Here is a 20,813-nt window from a genome sequence, read left to right on the forward strand (position 1 = left end):
AATGTCCTACGGGAAGCGTTTGCTACTTCTGTTCAGGAGGATTTAAACTAATGTGGCAGGGGGATGTGAACAAGTGCAGAGAGACAGAGAGGTGTAAAATGAGGGTAGAGGCAAAAAGTAATAAGGTGAATAGTAAAAGTGGCAAATCCAGGGCAAAAATCAAAAAAGGCCACTGTTCAACATAATTGTATAAGGGCTAAGAGTGTTGTAAAAGCGAGCCTGAAGGCTTTGTGTGTCAATGCAAGGAGCATTCGTAACAAGGCGGATGAATTGAATGTGCAGATTGTTATTAATGAATATGATATAGTTGGCATCACAGAGACATGGCTCCTGGGTGACCAAGGATGGGAGATCAACATTCAGGGATTTTCAATATTCAGGAGGGATAGACATGAAAGAAAAGGAGGTGGCGTGGCATTGCTGGTTAGAGAGGAGATTAACGCAATAGAAAGGAAGGACATTAGCCCGGAGGATGTGGAATCGATATGGGCAGAGCTGCATAACACTAAGGAGCAGTAAGCGCTGCTGGGAGTTGTGTACAGGCCACCTACCAGTAGTAGTGAGGTTGGGGATGGCATTAAACAGGAAATTAGAAATACGTGCAATACAGGAACAGCAATTATAATGGATGACTTCAATCTACATATAGATTGGGTGAACCAAATTGGTAAGGGTGGCCATAATACGGTGGAATTCTTCATTAAGATGGAGAGTGACATAGTTAATTCAGAAACAAAGGTTCTGAACTTAAAGAAGGGTAATTTTCGTGGTATGAAACGTGAATTAGCTAGGATAGACTGGCAAATGACACTTAAAGGGTTGACGGTGGATATGCAATGGCAAGCATTTAAAGGTTGCATGGATGAACTACAACAATTGTTCATCCCAGTTTGGCAAAAAAGTAAATCAAGGAAGGTAGTGCACGAGTGGCTGAGAAGGGAAATTAGGGATAGTATCAATTCCAAAGAAGAAGCATACAAATTAGCCAGAGAAAGCGGCACACCTGAGGACTAAGAGAAATTCAGAGTCCAGCAGAGGAGGACAAAGGGCTTAATTAGGAAAGGGAAAAAAGATTATGAGAGAAAGCTGGCAGGGAACAAAAAAACTGACTGTAAAAGCGTTTATAGATATGTGAAAAGAAAAATATTGGTTAAGACAAATGTAGGTCCTTTACAGTCAGAAACAGGTGAATTGATCATGGGGAACAAGGACATGGCAGACCAATTGACTAACTACTTTGGTTCTGTCTTCACTAAGGAGAACATAAATAATCTTCCGGGAATAGTAGGGGACCGAGGATCTAGTGAGATGGAGGAACTGAGGGAAATACATGTTAGTAGGGAAGTGGCGTTAGGTAAATTGAAGGGATTGAAGGCAGGTAAATCCCCAGGGCCAGATGGTCTTCATCCCAGAGTGCTTAAGGAAGTAGCCGAAGAAACAGTGGACGGATTAGTGATAATTTTTCAAACCTCTTTAGATTCTGGAATTCCTGTGGATTGGAGGGTGGCTAATGTAACCCCGCTTTTTTAAAAAAGGAGGGAGAGAGAAACCAGGGAATTATAGATCGGTTAGCCTGACATCAGTCTTGGGGAAAATGCTAGAGTCAGATACCAAAGATGTGATAACAGCACATTTGGAAAGCGATGAAATCATCGGACAAAGTCAGCATGGATTTATGAAAGAAAAATCATGCCTGACGAATCTCATAGAATTTTCTGAGGATGTAACTACTAGACTGGATAGGGGAGAAACAGTGGATGTGGTATATTTGGATTTTCAAAAGGCTTTTGACATGGTCCCACACAGGAAATTACTGTGCAAATAAAGCACACTGTTTTGGGGGTATGGTATTGATGTGGATAGAGAACTGGTTGGCAGACAGGAAGCAAAGAGTGGGAATAAACAGGACTCTTTCAGAATGGCAGGCAGTGACTAGTGGGGTACCGCAAGGCTCAGTGCTGGGACCCCAGTTGTTTACAATATATATTAATGACTTAGACGAGGGAATTAAATGCAGCATCTCCAAGTTTGCGGATGACACGAAGCTGGGCAGCAGTGTTAGCTGTGAGGAGGATGCCAAGAGATGCAGGGTGACTTGGATAGGTTAGGCGAGTTGGCAAATTCATGGCAGATGCAATTTAATGTGGATAAATGTGAGGTTATCCACTTTGGTGGCAAGAACAGGAAAACAGATTATTTTCTGAATGATGGCCGATTAGGAAAAGGGGAGCTGCAACGAGACCTGGGTGTCATTATACACCAGTCATTGAAAGTGGGCATGCAGGTACAGCAGGCGGTGAAAAAGGCGAATGATATGCTGGCATTTATAGCAAGAGGATTCGAGTACAGGAGCAGGGAGGTACTATTGCAATTGTACAAGGCCTTGGTGAGACCACACCTAGAGTATTGTGTGCAGTTTTGGTCACCTAATCTGAGGAAAGACATCCTTGCCATAGAGGGGGTACAAAGAAGGTTCACCGGATTGATTCCTGGGATGGCAGGACTTTCATATGATGAAAGACTGGATGAACTAGGCTTATACACGTTGGAATTTAGAAGATTGAGGAGGGATCTTATTGAAACGTATAAAATCCTAAAGGGATTGGACAGGCTAGATGCAGGAAGATTGTTCCCGATGTTGGGGAAGTCCAGAACGAGGAGTCACAGTTTGAGGATAAAGGGGAAGCCTTTTAGGACCGAGATGAGGAAAAACGACTTCACACAGGGAGTGGTGAATCTGTGGAATTCTCTGCCACAGGAAACAATTGAGGCCCGTTAATTGGCTATATTTAAGATGGAGTTAAATATGGCCCTTGTGGCTAAAGGGATCAGCGGGTATGGAGAGAAGGCAGGTACAGGGTTCTGAGTTGGATGATCAGCCATGATCGTGCTGAATGGCGGTGCAGGCTCGAAGGGCCGAATGGCCTACTCCTGCACCTATTTTCTATATTACTACTACCAAAGTGCATGACCATGCATTTTCCAACACAGTATTGTATTTTCCATTTTCTTGTGCACTTTCCTCATCTGTCTAAGTCCCTCTGCAGCCTTCCTGATTCACCAACACTACATGCCCCTCCACCAATCTTCGCAGCATCAGCAAACCTGGCATCTATTCCAGCATCTAAAGTCTAAAGAAGCGGTCCCAGCGCCGGTCCCTTGCGGAACACCACTATTCTCCTGCAGCCAACCAGAGAAGGATCCCTTTAATTCCCACTCGCTGCCTCCTACCAATCAGCCAATACACGAGCCATGTTCGTAGCTTTCCTGTAATACCAGGGGCTCTTAAATTGGTAAGCAGCCTCCTGTGTGGCACCCTGTCAAAGGCCTTCCGAAGGTCCAAATATACAGCACCCACTACGTCCCCCTTTATCTTAGCTACTTTTCAATAGGGTCTTTTAAGGGACTCTTACAGAGCTGCATGGGGCTTAGAAAAAATGCGGGGCTGTGCCGTATTTCCCGTAGGGAAATTCTAGGCAGCTTCTAGAGTAGGTTACAGGGTCGGCACAGCATTGTGGGGCCGAGGGGCCTGGGGTGTGCCGCAGATTTCCGTGTTCTCTGTGCTAAAGTGGCTTCGGAATGTAAAACCGGAACAGCTGCCTTTATGGCGCAACACTGGCTGCATCTGGTCCTCGGCTTTCTCCGGCTCTTGTGCTCCCCCTTAGAGCAGATAGCCCTCCCCTGTGGAGCACTGACCAGCCCCGTGTCCGGCATTCAATCCGCGGCTCTGGATTTTGTCCGCAACACGTTCAGGGCAGAGCTTCCCCTGTCTCTCCCTCCGTGCGGCATTGCTGCCCCCTCCCCCTTCCTAATGAGGCGATCCCTCAGTTGGCCTGCGTGGTAATTGAAAACGGGACTCGGACGCCCTGCACCATCCCCCACCGCCCCCCCCCCCAACCCCCGACTCACCTCCGCTCTCTAATCGCCTTCTCTCGGTTGACAGGCACCGGCCGCAACCGGTTTTCCAACAGCACGACAGTGCGCCACCCAACCTTGTAGCGCGCTCCGTGCCTCAGGTCGTAAGGGGATTCCCGTCAGCAAGAGTAAAGCATTTGCGCGACTGCCGAGAGCCAAAGAACCCGAAAGCGGCCAGAAAGATGCCGGAGAGACCCGGCGGGGTCGAGTGGCGTTTGTGGGGCTTTGGGGTGGGGTGGTGGCAGCATCGTTGACTTTCCGGTTCGGAACTCTGCGCCAAATACCATGGACCCGGACCGACTCAGCACGGATACGACCACCACCGTCCCCGTTGACCGTGATGCCGATCTACACCGATCCCTTTTCCCCACACCGTCTCCCTCCGCATCTATATGCTGATCCCTGTATCAGTGCGGACGCCTTTTGGACGCTATTAATTCTACTTGCCTTCGCCAGCCGCTGCGGATGTCCGGCCAGATACGAATCGCCCTCAGCATGAAGGATTTATGGCTCAGATATCTATCTGCAAAGCTCCTCGCGAGACACGCTTCACGGACCAAATCTTCTGTGTGCAGAACCAGATCTCAGCAAACGCAAACCGACGTTAGTTACTTAACACCAGATCTGGCCGTCAAGCGGAAATGCGCGCCCCGCGAAAATAACAGGTCACGTAGCAACGAAACTCTGAACAACTGAAATACAACAGGCAGTTAAGAAGTAAAGTTATTTCCTCCCCCACCCCCTCCCCGTTCTCTCTATCTACCCGTCCCTCCCTCTCCCTCTCCATCCTTCCCTCCGTCCCTACCTCCATCACACTCTTCCTCTCTCTCTCACTCATTCACACTCTGTCTAGCTCTCCCCCTCACTTCCTCCCTACTTCCTTCCATCCCTCCATCCCGACCTCCATCCCTGCACCTCCTCTATCCCTCTCGCTCACTCTCTCACTCCCTCTACGTCTTCCCCCTCCCTCCCTTCCTACCTAACTCTCTCACTCCCTCTTTCCTTCTTTCTATCTGTCTCTATCTCCATCTCTCTCCCTCCCTTCTTCCCTCCCTCGCTCCATCTCACCATCTCTCCACCCCCTGACCTTCCCTGCCTCCATCCCTCCAACACTCTCTCCCTCGCTCCCTCCCTCTCCTTCCCTCTCTCCTCTCTCTCTCTCTCTCTCTCTCTCTCTCTCTCTCTCTCTCTGCCTCTTTCCCTCCCCCCCCCCCACCCCCCACCCCCATCATTTGGCCTTGGACCACCTTTACAACAGCAATGTCTACATCGGGTGGGGGGTGGGGTCTGTTTATTGATCACAGATTCAAGCCCCGGGCCTCCGCAACAGGATGCCACACTTCCTTGTCCGGAGACTACCTTCTGTGCAGATTTGCAAATATCTCCTCCTCGCTGTCAACCAGCGCAGAAGATTGTACAGGACGTACAGGATCGAAGAAAAAGCTGAGCTAGTTGTCCTCTCAGTCTGCTCCGTCATACACATTAGCCATAAAAAGCTGGAACCCGTTGTTAAGGACCTCCACCATCCTGAGCATGCTCTCTTTTATCAGAGTGAAGCTACTGGAGCCGTAAACACGCACTCAATGGAAAAAGCTTCTTCCGTCCGCCTTTTGACGTATAGATTTCTGAATCTGTGCAATACGTTTCCAGTACCCAATACATATAGGTTGATGGTCAACCATTATAACTTCAGGACTAAAATGTTGAATTAGAGCAGCAGGTCTTCTGCAACTCGGTAACCGTTATTTTTTTCTTCTTCTTGTTGTGGGTAACCGTCATTAGCTGCAAGCCCCGATTGTTCCCCGGATATTGCCGCCCCCTGCCGGTCACTGTGAGGCATCGCCCGTCACTAACGGCACGAGCGCACCGCCAGCTACGTCACTCACAGGAGGGAGATCTTCACCTACCACCCCACCAGCCGCCGGGTCCAACACATTATTCTTCGTAACTTCCGCCACCTCCAACGGGACCCCACCACTAAGCACATCTTTCCCTCTCACCCTCCCCACTCTGCTTTCCGCAGCGATCCCTCCCTACGCGACTCCCTTGTCCATTCGTCCGTCCCCCCCCCCCCCCAACCCTTCCCACCGATCCCCCTCCTGGCACTTATCCTTGTAAGCGGAATAAGTGCTACACATGCCCTTACACTTCCTCCCTTACCACCATTCAGGGCCCCAGACAGTCCTTCCAGGTGAGGCGACACTTCACCTGTGAGTCGGCTAGGGTGACATACTGCGTCCGGTGTTCCCGATGTGGCCTTCTATATATTGCCGAGACCCTACGCAGACTGGGAGACCGCTTTGCTGAACACCTGCGCTCTGTCCGCCAGAGAAAGCAGGATCTCCCAGTGGCCACACATTTTAATTCCACATCCCATTCCCATTCTGACATGTCTAATCATTGCCTCCTCTACTGTAATCATGAAGCCACACTCAGAATGGAGGAACAACACCTTATATTCCGTCTGGGTAGCCTCCAACCTGATGGCATGAACATTGACTTTTCTAACTTCCGCTAATGTTCCACCTCCCCCTCGTAACCCATCCGTTATTTATTTATATACACACATTCTTTCTCTCACTCTCCGTTTTCTCCCTCTGTCCCTCTGACTATACCCCTTGCCCATCCTCTGGGTTTTCCCCTCCCTCCCTATTTTCCTTCTCCCTGGGCCTCCTGTTCCATGATCCTCTCATATCCCTTTTGCCAATCACCTGTCCAGCTCTTGGCTCCATCCCTCCCTCTTCTGTCTTCTCCTATCATTTCGGATCTCCCCCTCCCCCTCCCACTTTCAAATCTCTTACTAGTTCTTCCTTCGACCCGAAACGTCGACTGTACCTCTTCCTAGAGATGCTGCCTGGCCTGCTGCGTTCACCAGCAACTTTGATGTGTGTAGCTTATCAAAGGACGTTTTACCACGACTATTTAACCTACCCGCCACTGTGGATGACCCAAAGAAAACCCACACGCTGCCACGGGGGAAGAGGTCTACAGGACACGCCAGGGCTGTGTTACGTACCCCGTAAATGGGTTGCCAAACCTGCAGAAATGGATTACTGGGAACTAATAAACTTTTATTGAAGAAATAAGTAATACAGTACTCTAATCGTAAGGATATAAATGCAACAGGTTAACAATGATAAAACACACATGTACACAGAACTAGGGCGATAAGAATCAACCAAGCTCTATCGCAGTCTAGGGGTAAAATGATCAGTCTTAAGTGACGCAGAGTTCAGTTCAGCTTTGTACAGCTCGCAGGAATTGCTGTTGTGCCGTTGGAGAGAGAGAGAGAGAGAGAGAGAGAGAGAGAGAGAGAGAGGGAGAGAGAGAGAGAGAGAGAGAGAAGGGGGGGCGCGGATGGCAGTTTGTTTCAGGCAGACCTTTGATGTTCTTCGCAGTTGGTTTCGGGCGGACCCTTTTATGTCTTCTCTCCCGCTGTGGTCACCGACTGTGACCCCACCGTTCCGGATACGACCATTCTTCCGCGGTGAACCCGGCACCCAGGCAAGGGCGGACGCACACACCAGGTTCCCACCGATCGTACCTTTACACCCTGTGAGTCTACGGTCGGTGCCCGCGAATCGGACCTCCAAAATGTCACCAATTTGTGGGGGCACACCGCTCTTCCAGGGTCACGTTATCTCGTGATCTCGTGGTGTCCTGTGCCTTAGCGAACCTGTTCTTTTTATCCCCCTGCTGGGGTATCGCCTGTCCATCAAACTTCAAACAGTTCAGGTTCAAAGCAACCGGTCTGTCAATATTCTGGATTGTGTTTCTTTTCCGTTAATCTCTCTCTCCTCTCATTAACATTTTGAACGTTTCTCCATTGTCTCCCTTATCTCTCTCATTAGCATCAATCGTCTGATAACTTGGTTTGACGTCACACCCCTATCCTTCAAAGGATTTTTACCGGGGTAAAAGTTATGGGCATGAACACGTTATTAGATACACACGAATATACATGGTCATCAGTTATTCGGCTAATACAGGGAACTTTAAGTTTTCAACACCTTGACAGACAGTCAGCAATCTCATTGTCCGTTCCTTTTATATGTTTTATTTTAATATCAAATTCCTGTAAGACCAGGCTCCAACTTAGCAATCTTTTGTTTTTATCCTGCATAGTGACCAAAAGCACTAATGGGTTGTGATCAGTGTAAATTATCAGTGGTTTCCGTGCCGGACAAATATAAACCTCAAAATGTTGTAATGCTAGTATGATGGCCAGTAATTCCTTCTCCACAATTGAATAGTTTCTCTGATGGATATTGAATTTCTTAGAAAAATAAGCCACTGGGTGGTCAACCCCCTCTTTGTCTGTCTGCAACAGCACCGCCCCTGCGGCTTCGTCGCTAGCATCTGTTGCTAGGGAGAAGGGTTTTGGAAAGTCAGGCGGATTCAGCACAGGATGGTGACACAGAATCGCCTTCAGACTCTCGAAGACCTGTTGACAAAGGTCGTTCTACAGAAACTTCGCATTCTTTGGAAAGAGCTCAGTAAGAGGAAGGGTAATATCCGCAACGTTTTTGCAAAACTTCCGATAGTACCCCACCATCCCCAAGAACCTTCTCGGGGTTCTCTTGTCTGTCGAGGTGGGACTTCCGAGATAGCCCGCACCTTAGCCTGCATCGGAGCCGGCTGCCCTGTCCTACCACATACCCCAGATAACTGACCTTGGCGTGGCCGAATTTCCCTTTTTCGAGGTTCACTGTCAGGTTGGCTTCAAACAACCGTTTAAACAGTTCCTCTACCGCCACAATGTGCCCCTCCCATGTGTCACTCCAGACCACTAAATCATCAATATACGCTTCTGCGTTCTTTAGCCCTTTTGTCACTGAATTAATCATCCTATAGGGGTGTTGCTCACTAGGCTGACCTGATGTGACAACAACACCATGTACCGGCTCTTTGCATCGGCTCGGGACATCCGGACGTACGTCTGCGTACCGGTTAATTAGCTTTCTCAGCGGCTCGCTGTGTTCGGGGGTTAAGGGAGAGACCTTATCAGCAAAGTTGGCCAAAACAATAGAGTTCTCCCAACTGGTCAGCACCATACTTACCTTTTCAAAATGGGTTTCCCCTTATCAGGTGGCACCCTAGCCTCATTATTTTTCTGATAACACCGACTAGGTCTGCTCGCTTATCGTGGCAAGCTGTTAACATATCAATAGACTATGACTGTGTCGGCTCACGTCTACAATACTCAATAGTATCCTCCCTCATGCTCGGCCAGTAAAACTCTTTCCTAATTCTATCGACTGTCTTACTCACCCCAAAATGTCCACCGAGGGATATCTTGTGGGCCAGGTTAAAAATCCCGCCCCTATAAATCTTCGGCACTACCACCTGGTGCACCACCCCCCATTCCTCATCTGCAGGCACGATACTTGGTCTCCATTTCCTCATTAGTACTCCCTCCTTCATATAATAGCCCACTGGCTCCCTTTTTAATTCTGCTTCGGAGAGAGCTGTCTCCGTCAAAACCATTAGCTCCTCGTCTCGTTCCTGTGCCTGTATGAATTCCTTCCTTGCTAATGATAAGTCTACCTCACTTCTTCACTTCCTCTAACTCCCTCATTTCCTTCCGTTTCACTACGCTCCTTCTCACTTTCTAACCCCTCCTGGTACAAGGCTGGTAAAAACGTCTCTGCTAAATCTACATTCGCTTCGGCAGCCTCTCTGGACATGCGCCGAGTCATTGCGCAAACGGGATAAACCTGTGAGTCTATGGGCGGGTCTTCAATCCTGGCAGGTTTGCTTGTCAGTTTTACTGCTGGGTACACCTCTCCGCCGGCGAGGTCATTACCGAGTAAGACTTCCACGTCTTCCATCGGTAGTTCGGCCCTCACCCCGATCGTGACCGGTCCGGAGACCAAGTCGCTTTTTAGGTGTATCTGGTGCAAAGGTACCGCTTCAGTCCCTTTCCCAATGCCTTATATCACACTGACCTCCCCAGTCTCGGTCTCTGAACTAAAGTCTAAAACACTCCTTAAAATCAGTGACTGACAAGTTCCGGTGTCTCTCCAGATCCGTACTGGAACTGGGTTTGACCCCTCCTTCACCGATACCAGTCCGGCCGAAATAAACTTCTCGCGCCCTTCCTGAACTCTATCAGACCTCTTCTCCCCTAGCGGTTTGTTTGCCAGCTCAATACAGCCGGTTGGAGTCGTCGTTTTTCCTTTCCCCGTCTCCTTTTTTGGGGCAAAGCACCTGGACGCAAAGTGACCGGCTTTCCCACAATTATAGCATACGACCTCAGGAGACTTCCTACCAAACTGCTTCCTGTCTTCCTTATCCTCCTCACTAGTCCCCAGCTTACTTTCTGGCTTTTCCGGCGGAATCTCTCCGCCCTCTCGACTACCCTTGTGGTAGCTTTTACTCGGGGTAAACTTAGCTTTGTGTGTTAACGTGTACTCATCCGCTAACTTAGCAGTTGCGGCTAAGGTTTCAGCCTCTTTCTCATCTAGATAGGGCCTCATACCTTCAGGGACATGACTTTTAAACTGCTCAATCAGTATTAGCTGTAGCAGTCTGTCATAATCCTCATTGACCCCTTTCGAGGAGCACCAACGCTGACAATACATCTGCATCTCACGGGCAAACTCTAAATACGTGCGGCCCCACTGCCTCCTCACATTCCAGAACCTCTGCCGGTATGCCTCCGGGACCAACTCATAAATCCTGAGTATCGCCTCTTTCACCACATCATACCTCTGGGCATCTTCTGTGGACAAGGCCGAGTCAGTTTGCTGAGCTTTCCCTTTAAGTACGCTCTGAAGCAAAACAGCCCACTTATCCCTCGGCCAGTCCTGACTTGCAATGACTTTTTCAAAATGTAGAAAGTACCGAGCAATATCGGCCTCCTCAAATGGGGGAACCAGCCTAACCTCCTGGATCGTCCTGAACCCTCCACCTTGGTTCGGCATGGGGCCCTGCGCTAGCGTCATCCTTAACTACTCCAGCTCAAATTCCCGGTCCTTCTGCTTCTCTCTCTCTTCTCGTTCTAACTGCCTGTCTCTCTCTTCTCGTTCTAGCTGTTTTACCCGGAACTCGTGCTCGAGTCTCAATTTTTCCATCTGCAGCTGTACTGTTTCTCCACCAGGTTTGCCCATACATACCACCTCCAGCTCCCCTTGGGGAAACATACCTTTAGGTACATAATGCTCAATGATAGCTCTGGGCATCTCCGTTCTCCTCATTGTCGACTTCCCCTTAAAAAGATTCAACCGTTTGGCAACAGTCGCCAATTCTGATTTCCTGGCATCCTCTAATGTCTCCAAGGTTGGCGCCTTTAGAAATTCCTCAATCTCCATTGCTGCTGTTTGCCTTTTCTTTCTTTCGGAAATTTTAACCCAATCAATTTACCCAGTCCCAAATTTGGCGTTTAAAATCCCGGACGTGCCCCCACTTATGTTACGTACCCCGTAACTGGGTTGCCAAACCAGCAGAAATGGAACACGTGTTGGAGTCTGGATTACTGGGAACTAATAAAGTTTTATTAAAGAAATAAGTATCACAGTACTCTAATCAAAAGGATATAAATGCAACAGTTTAGCAATGATAAAACACACATGTACACAGAACTAGGGTAATAAGAATCAACCAAGCGCTATCGCAGTCTAGGGGTAAAATGATCAGTCTTAAGCGACGCAGAGTTCAGTTCAGCTTAGTACAGTTCGCAGTAATCGCTGTTGTGCCGTTGGAGAGAGAGAGAGAGAGAGAAGCGGGGAGCACGGATGGCAGTTTGTTTCAGGCAGACCTTAGATACTATTCGCAGTTGGTTTCGGGCGGACCTTTTATGGCTTCTATCCCGCTGTGGTCACCGACTCTGACCCCTCCGTTCCGGATACGACATTTCTTCCGCGGTGAACCCGGCACCCAGGCAAGGGCGGACACACACACCAGGTTCCCACCGATCATACCTTTACACCCTGTGAGTCTATGGTCGGTTTCCGCGAACCGGACCTCAAACGCCCACCAATTTGTGGGGGTACACCGCTCTTCCAGGGTCTCGTTATCTCGTGATCCCGTGGTATCCCGTGCCTTAGCGAACCTGTTCTTTTTATCCCCCTGCTGGGTTATCGCCTGTCCATCAAACTTCAAACAGTTCAGGTTCAAAGCAACTGGTCTGTCAATATTCTGAATTGTGTCTCTTTTCCGTTAATCTCTCTCTCCTCTCTCATTAACATTTTGAACGTTTCTCCATTGTCTCCCTTATCTCTCTCATTAGCATCAATCGTCTGATAACTTGGTTTGTCGTCACAGCTGGAACTCCGAACTCCGACACTCAGACCTGAAATGGCTTCGCGCCAGCCGCGACTCTGCCGTGGCGCCGGGCAGGCAAACAACGGAAACTAAAGAAATGCAATAGAATTGCTGGGAATCTGTACACGAACGAAGACTGGCAGACCAACCATGTGGGGAAGAATGCAAATTGTGCAAGTGGTGACACAGCAAATACATAATACCGGGAACATGAGCTGTGGCGTCCTTAATAGTGAGTCTGTAGGTTGTGGAATCAGTTCAGAGATGGAATGAGTGGAGTTTCTCACGTTGGTTAATGTTTGTAGGATGCCAACTTTTTCCTGAAATTGGTGGTGTAGGACCTAAGGGTCCTGTTTCTCCTGCTCGACGGCAGTAGCCAGAAAAGGAGGAAGGACCCCCACTACCCTGAGCTCAGGGTACCACCGCTGTCATATCCTTCCCCAGCCTTTAGTCATCACAACCGCACGCTGTACCCAGTCGAGGCCTAACAATATTTTATAGAGCCCGAGCACAAGAGTTTCTGCGGATGCTGGAAATCCGGATCAACACATACAAAGAGCTGGAGGAAGTGAGCAGGTCAGGCTGGAGGGAACTTGGTGACAACCCTGTATACCTCGAAAGCAATGGTCCCCAGCCTCCGGGCCGCGAAGCATGCAGGGGTGCAGCGGTAGCCGGAGCGCACCCAGCACCTCTTTAAGATAAAAAAAAACGAAATAAACAAGCTGATTAATGAGGTGCCGCCCATAAACCAGTCTTCATTGCATGAACTGAGGTGGAGAGGGTCAACAACTTTAAATTCTTCGACGTTAAGGATCGACGTTCCGCTCTCTGAAAAGTGTCAGAGGATCTGTCCTGGGACCACCACGTAACTATCATTACAAAGAAAGCACGGCAGCGCCTATACTTTATTAGAATTTGTGTAGATTTCGACATGTCATCTCGATCCTGTCAGCCCTGTCTTTTCAGCCTGACTGGGCTACCGTTTAAATTGACCAAATGATGTAACAGCTAAAGCCTCCAGCGTCCTGGAAAGAGGAGTGAACATCGCGTAGAGCAAGTGAAATCGGCAATCGCCTCTGATCTGTGCCGACATTTACGTGCCTGGCGGCACCTAATTAATGAACCTTTTTATTTCGGCTTCTTTTTCAGAGAGATGAGCTGGATGCGCTCCGGCTACCGCTGCACCCCTGCATGCTTCGCGGCCCCAACTTCTCTATACAATGCCCTGGTTATTGACAGCCGGCATCCCAGTGCAGGGCTTCTTTCTGCGTTGCCACCTGCTTCCCAGGGCCCCGTCATTCATGGTAAGTGCTCCTGGTGACACTAGTCCTCCCAAAAACCCATGACCTCACATCCGTCTGGAGCAAATCGTTACCTGCTGTTCCCTCACTGATTCTGCCAACACGCCAAAAATCAACCGGCGGCCCAAGGCGCCCCCGCCACGCTGTCAGCTAAGGCCCAAACTCCGACACCCGAACGTGACTTGGTCGAGGCGGCACGCCTTCCTCCCCGCTCGATGGTCACTTGCTTGAAACTGTCTCGTTGTACCAAGGATGCTCGCGGGGCAGTAGCCCTCGTCAGAGCGCTGCCATTTACCCGCCGTGGTTGCGACGGCAGAGTGGTGAGGGTCGTAGAGCACTGAAGCGGGCCCTTCGCGTCAATCAGTCTGTGCCGACCATAGAATTCTCAGCGTTATATGTAGAATAGGACCTATAACTCTCAAAGGCCCACCTTTCCAAATGCCCTACGAGGAAATCAGCAGATGCTGGAATTTCAAACAACACACATGAAAATTGCTGGTGAATGCAGCAGGCCAGGCAGCATCTATAGGAAGAGGTACAGTTGACGTTTCTGCCGAGACCCTTCGTCAGCAATTTTTATGTGTGCTGTCCAAATGCCCCTACTATTTTGCAATCGTTTCCTTCGCTTTTTCCAGCAGCTCACTCCAGGTACTCCCTCCCTCTGTGTGAAGAAGTTGCATTGAACTCACTCGCGCATATTCACAGTCAGCAAGGTGTCCCGCCGCTGGATCGGCGCGGGACATCCAGTCGCCATGACCCTGGACCGTGACGCTCTCTCTGCGATGTTCAGCCTAGTTTGCCAACTTGCGTTGGATCCCACGGACCCTGACTTTTTGGACCAGCACACCCCCACTCCCCGCGCTCCGCACCCCAACCCCTCTTCACCCGACACCTATGCCGGGATTGACACACAGAAAGCCCGCAGGCAGCGCTCGCGCCGGCGGACGGCCGGATCACGCCAGACCGCCAGGCAGACCCGGTGTTGCCCGGGCATAACACACCGCAGCTTTAATTAGTCCCCGAACTTGGAGTCCGCAACAAGCTGAGCCCTTGCGTTTCATGCGGCTCCACGAGGCAGAACGACCCGCCTCGGCGGACTCCCGGCCTGTTGGTTTACCTGCGCTATTGCGCCATCGGTGGAAATCTGGCCGAATCCGCTGCGCAAGGTTCGGCAAGCACCGATTATGGGTCACAGAACAGCACAGCGCAGGAACGAACCTTCGGCCCACAATGTCGCCCCTATCCAATTATATCATTAATCGGATAGACCATTTAACTAAACGCTTCAGCCTGCACATTTTCCTGATATTCATGTGCCTATTTAAACGTCACGGTTCGACAGAAATCTTGAAAAGAGGCAGCAACGTCTCCACGGGACCCACTGACACATAGTTTTTTAATAAAAACTACTTTCCCGGGGCCGAAAGCAGGGGAGAAAGGAAGGCTGCTTATTTTTAAACTTGAAGCCAGGACCTTTGCAAAAATCAAACATCACAAACCAGTGGAGCTGCGGGCGGGGTGGGGGGGGGGTGCGGTTTACACTGAAAATGGAGCGAAATAGCAAAAGTGATTGCCCTAAAAGCCTGAAGGTTATGCGTTCAAGTGTCGGGCTCAGTCCAAAGTGCTGTTGGCGTGTACGAGGCAACACCGGGCAAACTGGGGCGACTTTTGGTCTGTCTGAACCGCGGACGGTCTTCAGTCTGCTGAGCATCCAACGCCTGAGAGCAGGCACCCGCTTAAATTCAGTGACATTATCAGAGAAAACGCTTTTACCATGTTGCTGCATTGTCCGTGTAAAACCCCAGCTGGTTTATAATTTTTGATTTTTGCAAAATTCCCGGCTCCAAGGTTTAAAAGCCAAGTGTCTCTTTTGTCCCCAACTTCGTCACCGGGAAAGTAGTTCATATTAAAAGTTATCCGTTAATTGGTCCTGTGGAAACTCCGTTGCCTCTTTTCAGATTTCTACTGTTTTTAACTGAAAGTTATTCCGCTTTTCTGTGAGAGCGGATGAGGTGAAACCCGCCTTTACCACTGAACAGATAAAAGGTGCCCAGAGCCCTCGGGGCGGAGTTTTGGACTCCACCACAGAGCGCTGCACGAAGCGCGATGTCCACGCCCACCCGTGTAAAAGGCGGACCGCGGCAGTGAGGTGAGCCGATCTGCTCAAGGGGGGTATCCGTCGCGGTGGAGCTCGCGCCCGTCTCCCCGTTCGCCGCGCGGAAGGAGATCCAACTGCGGACCCTCGGCTCGCGCTGGACGATGACCCGCGACGTGAGCCTGTTCCTCCTGCTCCTTGCCTCGTTCCCGGCAGCATCCCGGCAATGTGGTAAGTCTGGGAAATGTGGTGTCTTCTCCCACTATGAGAACCAGCGCGGACATGGTCTTCCTATCACATTTCGGGATAGATAGGTAGATAGATAGATAGATAGATAGAGAGACAGATGGCTAGATCGATACATACATACATACATACATAGACAGACAGATAGATATATAGGTAGACAGATGAATAAATAGGTAGCTAGATAGATAGATAGATAGATAAGTAGACAGACAGACAGATAGAGACAGAGAGAGCGAGACGGAAGGATCTGCCGGTGGGTAGGCAGGAAGCCAGATTGACAGATAGATAGATAGTTAGATAGATAGATAAATAGATAGATAGATAGATAGATGGGGAGATAGATAGATAGATAGATAGACAGACAGACAGATAGATAGATATCTAGATAGATACATAGTTAGAGAGATAGATGGGGAGGTAGATAGTTAACTAGATAGAGAGATGGGCAGATAGATAGATATATAGATACATAGATAGATAGATAAATAGGTAGGTAGATAGATGGATGGACAGACAGACAGCTAGATAGGTAGGCAGACAGACAGATACATAGATAGATACGGGTTTAAACTAAATTGGGGAGGGTTTAAACTAATTTCGCAGGGGGATGGGAACCGAAATGAACGAACTTTGGGTAGAGCGGATGCTAAAAAAGCAAAGTTAGCATGCAGTCAGACCGTCAGGAAGGGCAGGCTAATGACAGGACATAACTGCAGCCAGCAGGGCGAATACCGGTGCATTAGGGATGCGGAATTAAAAACGGTTGCAAATACAGTACTCAACACGTTATATCTGAATACGCGGAGTATAAGAAATAAGGCGGATGATCCTGTTGCAGTTTTACAGATAATCGAGTACGAATGTCCAAAGTTCCACGTTATATCGGAGGGATAGGAAGAGAGACGGAGGGGGTGGTGTGGCTCTACTGGTAAAGAGTGGCACCAAAGCAGTAGAAAGATGTGACAACAGATCAGAAGATGTTGACTCCTTGTGAATTGAGTCGAAAAAAATGCAAGGATAGAAGGACCCTGATGGCAGTTATATTCAGGCCTGCCAACAGTAGCTGGGATGCGAACCACAGATTACAAAGAGAAATAGAAAATCTCCCAATGGGGCAATGTTATGAGAGTCATGGGGGGATTTCAACATGTAGGTCCATTGGGAAAATCAGGTTGGTAATGGATTTCAAGAGAGATTGTTTATTGAATGCCTACGAGATAGTATTTTATAGCAACTTGTTGTTGAGCCTACTAGGGGATCAGCTATACCAAAATTGGGTGGCGTGTAATGAACCGGGGCGATTAGCGAGCTGAAGGTAAAAGAGCCCTTAGGAGCCAATGACCACTATAAGATTGAGTTCAACCAGAAATTCAATAGTGAGAAAGCAAAGTCAGACGTGGCAGTATTTTAATGGAGTAAATGAAATTACAGTGGTATGAGAGAGGAGCGGGCCAAAGTAAATTGGAAAGAGATGCTGGCAGGGTTGAGCGCAGAGCAGCAATGGTGTGGGTTTCTGTGAAAAATTAGGAAGTTGCAAGACAGATGTATTCCAAAAATGAAGAAGTACTCAAATGGCAAAATGGGAAAAAAAAAACCGTGGCTGTGAAGAGAAGTCAAAGCGATTGTGAAAACAAGAGAGGGCATACATACAACAAAGCAAATGTTAGCGGGAAGACAGAGGATTGGGAAGTTTTTAAAAACCGACAGAGACCGACTAAAAGAATCATTAGAAGGGAAAAGATGAAGTAGGAAAGCAAGATAACAACCATTATCGACGTGGATAGTGTGACGGGGTCCTGAATTACCGCTATAAACTGTGCTTGATTACCCCTGTGAACTGTGCTTTTGAAAAGAGAGACAGGGAGAGAGAGAGAGAGAGAGAGAGAGAGAGAGAGAGAGAGAGAGAGAGAGAGAGAGGTGCTCAGCAACAGACACCTTGTTAAAAAGGGAAAGAGAGAGTTATTTAACACCGACATCTTGTTTTTTAAGAGAGAGAGAGTGACAAAGACTGTTCACAGGTTGTTTATACTTTCTCCAAGGACATGGTCTGCTAGTGCATTCTTACACAGGTAGAGGAGGGAGGAGCTGTCCTGAGAGACAGTTGGTACTCAGTACGGTGAGATAAATAGAAAGTCAGAGGATTGACCTGCAGCACATGAGTTTGGATACTGAATGAGCCTTGTTGGGTCCACAGAAAAAAAGTGGGTTTTTGGAGGATCGATCAGACGGATCGATCAGTGGCTCTCGCAGTGTGGACAGGGTGTGACCGGTGGGGCGTTATTTATGTGTGTCCAACCCTCGCCTGGGTGGATAGCTCCACCATAGGCGAACGGTCCCCTTTTTCCTTCCTTCTCCTCGTAACCTTTGACTCCCTTAGTCGCCAAGAACCGATCAACCTCCACTTTAAATATACCCAATGACCCTGGCCTCAGCAGCCGCCTGTGGCGATGACTTCCGCAGACACGCCGCCCTCTGGCTATAGAAATTCCTGTTCCCATCTCTGTCGTCCTGGGCAATACGGCGCAAAAACGGTCCGTTTGGCCCAGCTCGTCCATGCCGAGCGAGGTTTACACCCGAGTGGGTCCGGTGCCTGTGTTTGGGTCATATTCCGTGTACGGTTAGAATCAGAAACAGGTTTCTGTGAGCAGCCCATCCTGCAAGCTCGGAGCGACAACGCCAAAACCTGGAGAAAACGTGCAGGTCAGGTCCCGTCATGGGAGGGGGAATAAACGGCCGACGTTTCGGGCTAAGACCCTTCACCGTGACCCGGAAGGAAAGGGGGAGAAGCCGGAATAGGAAACTGGGGGAGGGGAAGGAGTAGAAGCCGGCACGTGATAGGTGAAACCAGGTGGGGTGGTGGGAGGATGAAGTCAGAAGCTGAGAGTTGACTTTCCTTTTAGGCTCAGGTGTGTTTCCGGTGTGTTAAATGAAGTGAAATCCGTGATTTTGCGGGACCGGCACAGTGCACGCCATTGCCGCAATGCCTTCTTGAAACTTTTAATTTCACCCGCCTCTCCCGCGTCCTCTGGCAGCTCCTTCCATATACCAACCGCCGTCTGAGTGAAAACGTTTCCCTCAGGCCCCCTTGCCTTTCCCCTCTCCCCTTCAACCAACGCCCCCTAGTTTTAGACTCCCCCTGTCCTGAGAGAAAGACTGTGATCATTCACTCTAGCTCTGGGGCTCCTGCAGTTCTTCCGAGGTGAACTGCACGAAGAAACATTTTAAAGCGCAAACGCCTTTGCGCGGGAACAATTCCACTCGGTCGACTTCTGAAGACGTCGAGTAATCGTCATACTGCGGCCTTTCTCGCTTGGCTCGTATGACCGTGACTTCTTCTCTGCCTCGTCACGTCCTTTCGCTCTCCACGACGCCCTTCCCGACCACTGGACCTGCTCCACCCAGCCGGCCGGAGCTGCCTTCTTCGTGCCAGGGCAGGCTGACCCGAGGCGTGGCCAAGCGCCGTGTGCGGGTGGGACCGCTGTGGCATTCAACAGCCTACTTGGAGCCACAGGTGAGAGCTGAGTGTCCAAAGGGGACAACGGGTGGGGGGTGGGTTTCTCTCCCAGAATGAACACGACAAGCTCACTTCACCAGAGGTGCTGCCTCCACTTCGCACGCCCCATGCAGCCAATATGAGGTTTATAAACCGTAACCTCTTCCGCTGCCGAGCGAGAAGACCCCGCCTAGACAGTCTCTCTTTGTAACGCGAGGCCTCCAGCCCCGGAGTGAACATCAGCACGATTCTTTCCTGGCCCCTCTCCAGCTGAATGGCAGACTCCCCGGGCAAACACACAACACTCCACGTGCAGCTTCCGGGATGGTATACGCAGTTTTATTTATTGTAAATTTCTCTCTAATGTTCTCCCGAACACCCCCGCCTCTATGGGCGTCCCCTGCCTCCCGCACCTGGCGTCCCCTGCCTCCCGCACCTTCTGTCAAAATGCGCTTTTGCAAGGTCGGACGCAACGATCACCTGGCATGACTTCCCAATTGACAGCTTTTGCTGTCCATCGGCCACTCTTAAGCAACAACCGCGACCCCCCGCCCCTCCTCCCCCCCCCCCACACACACACACCCTTCAGCGCCCAGGGTATGCCCTTTTCTCACTGTTACCATCAGGTAGGAGGTACAGAAGCCTGAAGGCACACACACACGGCGATTCAGGAACAGCTTCTTCCCCTCTGCCTTCCGATTCCTAAATGGACGCTACCTCACCTTTTTATATAAATTATTTCTGATTTTTGCATGATTTTTGATCTATTCAATATACATATCCTGTAAATTATTTCCTTATTTATTATTATTATTTTATTCTATATTATGCATTGTGTTCTACTGTTGTTGCCAAGTTAACAAATTTCACGGCACATGCCGGTGATAATAAACCTGATTCTGAATCTAGAAGACAAAGTAATTATTACTCCTGAACCGAAGCGGCACAAAGAAAAGTACAATAAGATGAAGAACACAATAAAAAGCAGAAAAGACGCGTTATAAGTACATAGGAGAGTGTATGTGCAGTATATAGATTGATTGTATGTCCATAAAGTCAGAGGAGTGACTCTACATAAGATGACTCGGACAGGGTATGATAAGACAGTGGCGGTGGGGTAGGTTAGTGGAGTCCAACATTGGAGGGTGTCACTTTAAATTGAGATGGGGTGTATTCACAACGGTCCTGGGGGCGGGAGGGGCAAGGTGTTTCAGACAGTGCTGTGGGTATATGGAACGAGCTGCCAGAGGAGTTGGTCGAGGCGGGCGCGGTTAAAACGTTGAACAGCTTTGGACACCGACACGGAAAGGGTGCGCTAACTGGGATAGGGGCTGACGGGACTAACTCTGGTGGGCAGCTTGCTCGCCACAGATCAGTGAAGTAGAGAGGCTGGTTCCCGTGCTGTGCTGCCTCTACTTCTCCAGGAACCAGAAGAAAGGAGGTGATTCCCGGTGAGGCCGCGTGACAGGCAGATGGAGGAAAGGTGGGAATGGCG

The 20,813-nt window shown here is 49.5% G+C and overlaps 1 pseudogene; it reads right to left on the bottom strand.

Moving 5' to 3' along the window:
* Positions 1-4,514, bottom strand: part of LOC140207758 (beta-1,3-galactosyltransferase 5-like) — a 54,996-nt pseudogene extending 50,482 nt beyond the window's left edge.
* Between the last annotated feature and the right edge of the window lie 16,299 nt (positions 4,515-20,813).

Source organism: Mobula birostris, chromosome 13, assembly GCF_030028105.1.
Source record: "Mobula birostris isolate sMobBir1 chromosome 13, sMobBir1.hap1, whole genome shotgun sequence".
In the NCBI taxonomy this organism is placed as follows: Eukaryota; Metazoa; Chordata; class Chondrichthyes; order Myliobatiformes; family Myliobatidae; genus Mobula; species Mobula birostris.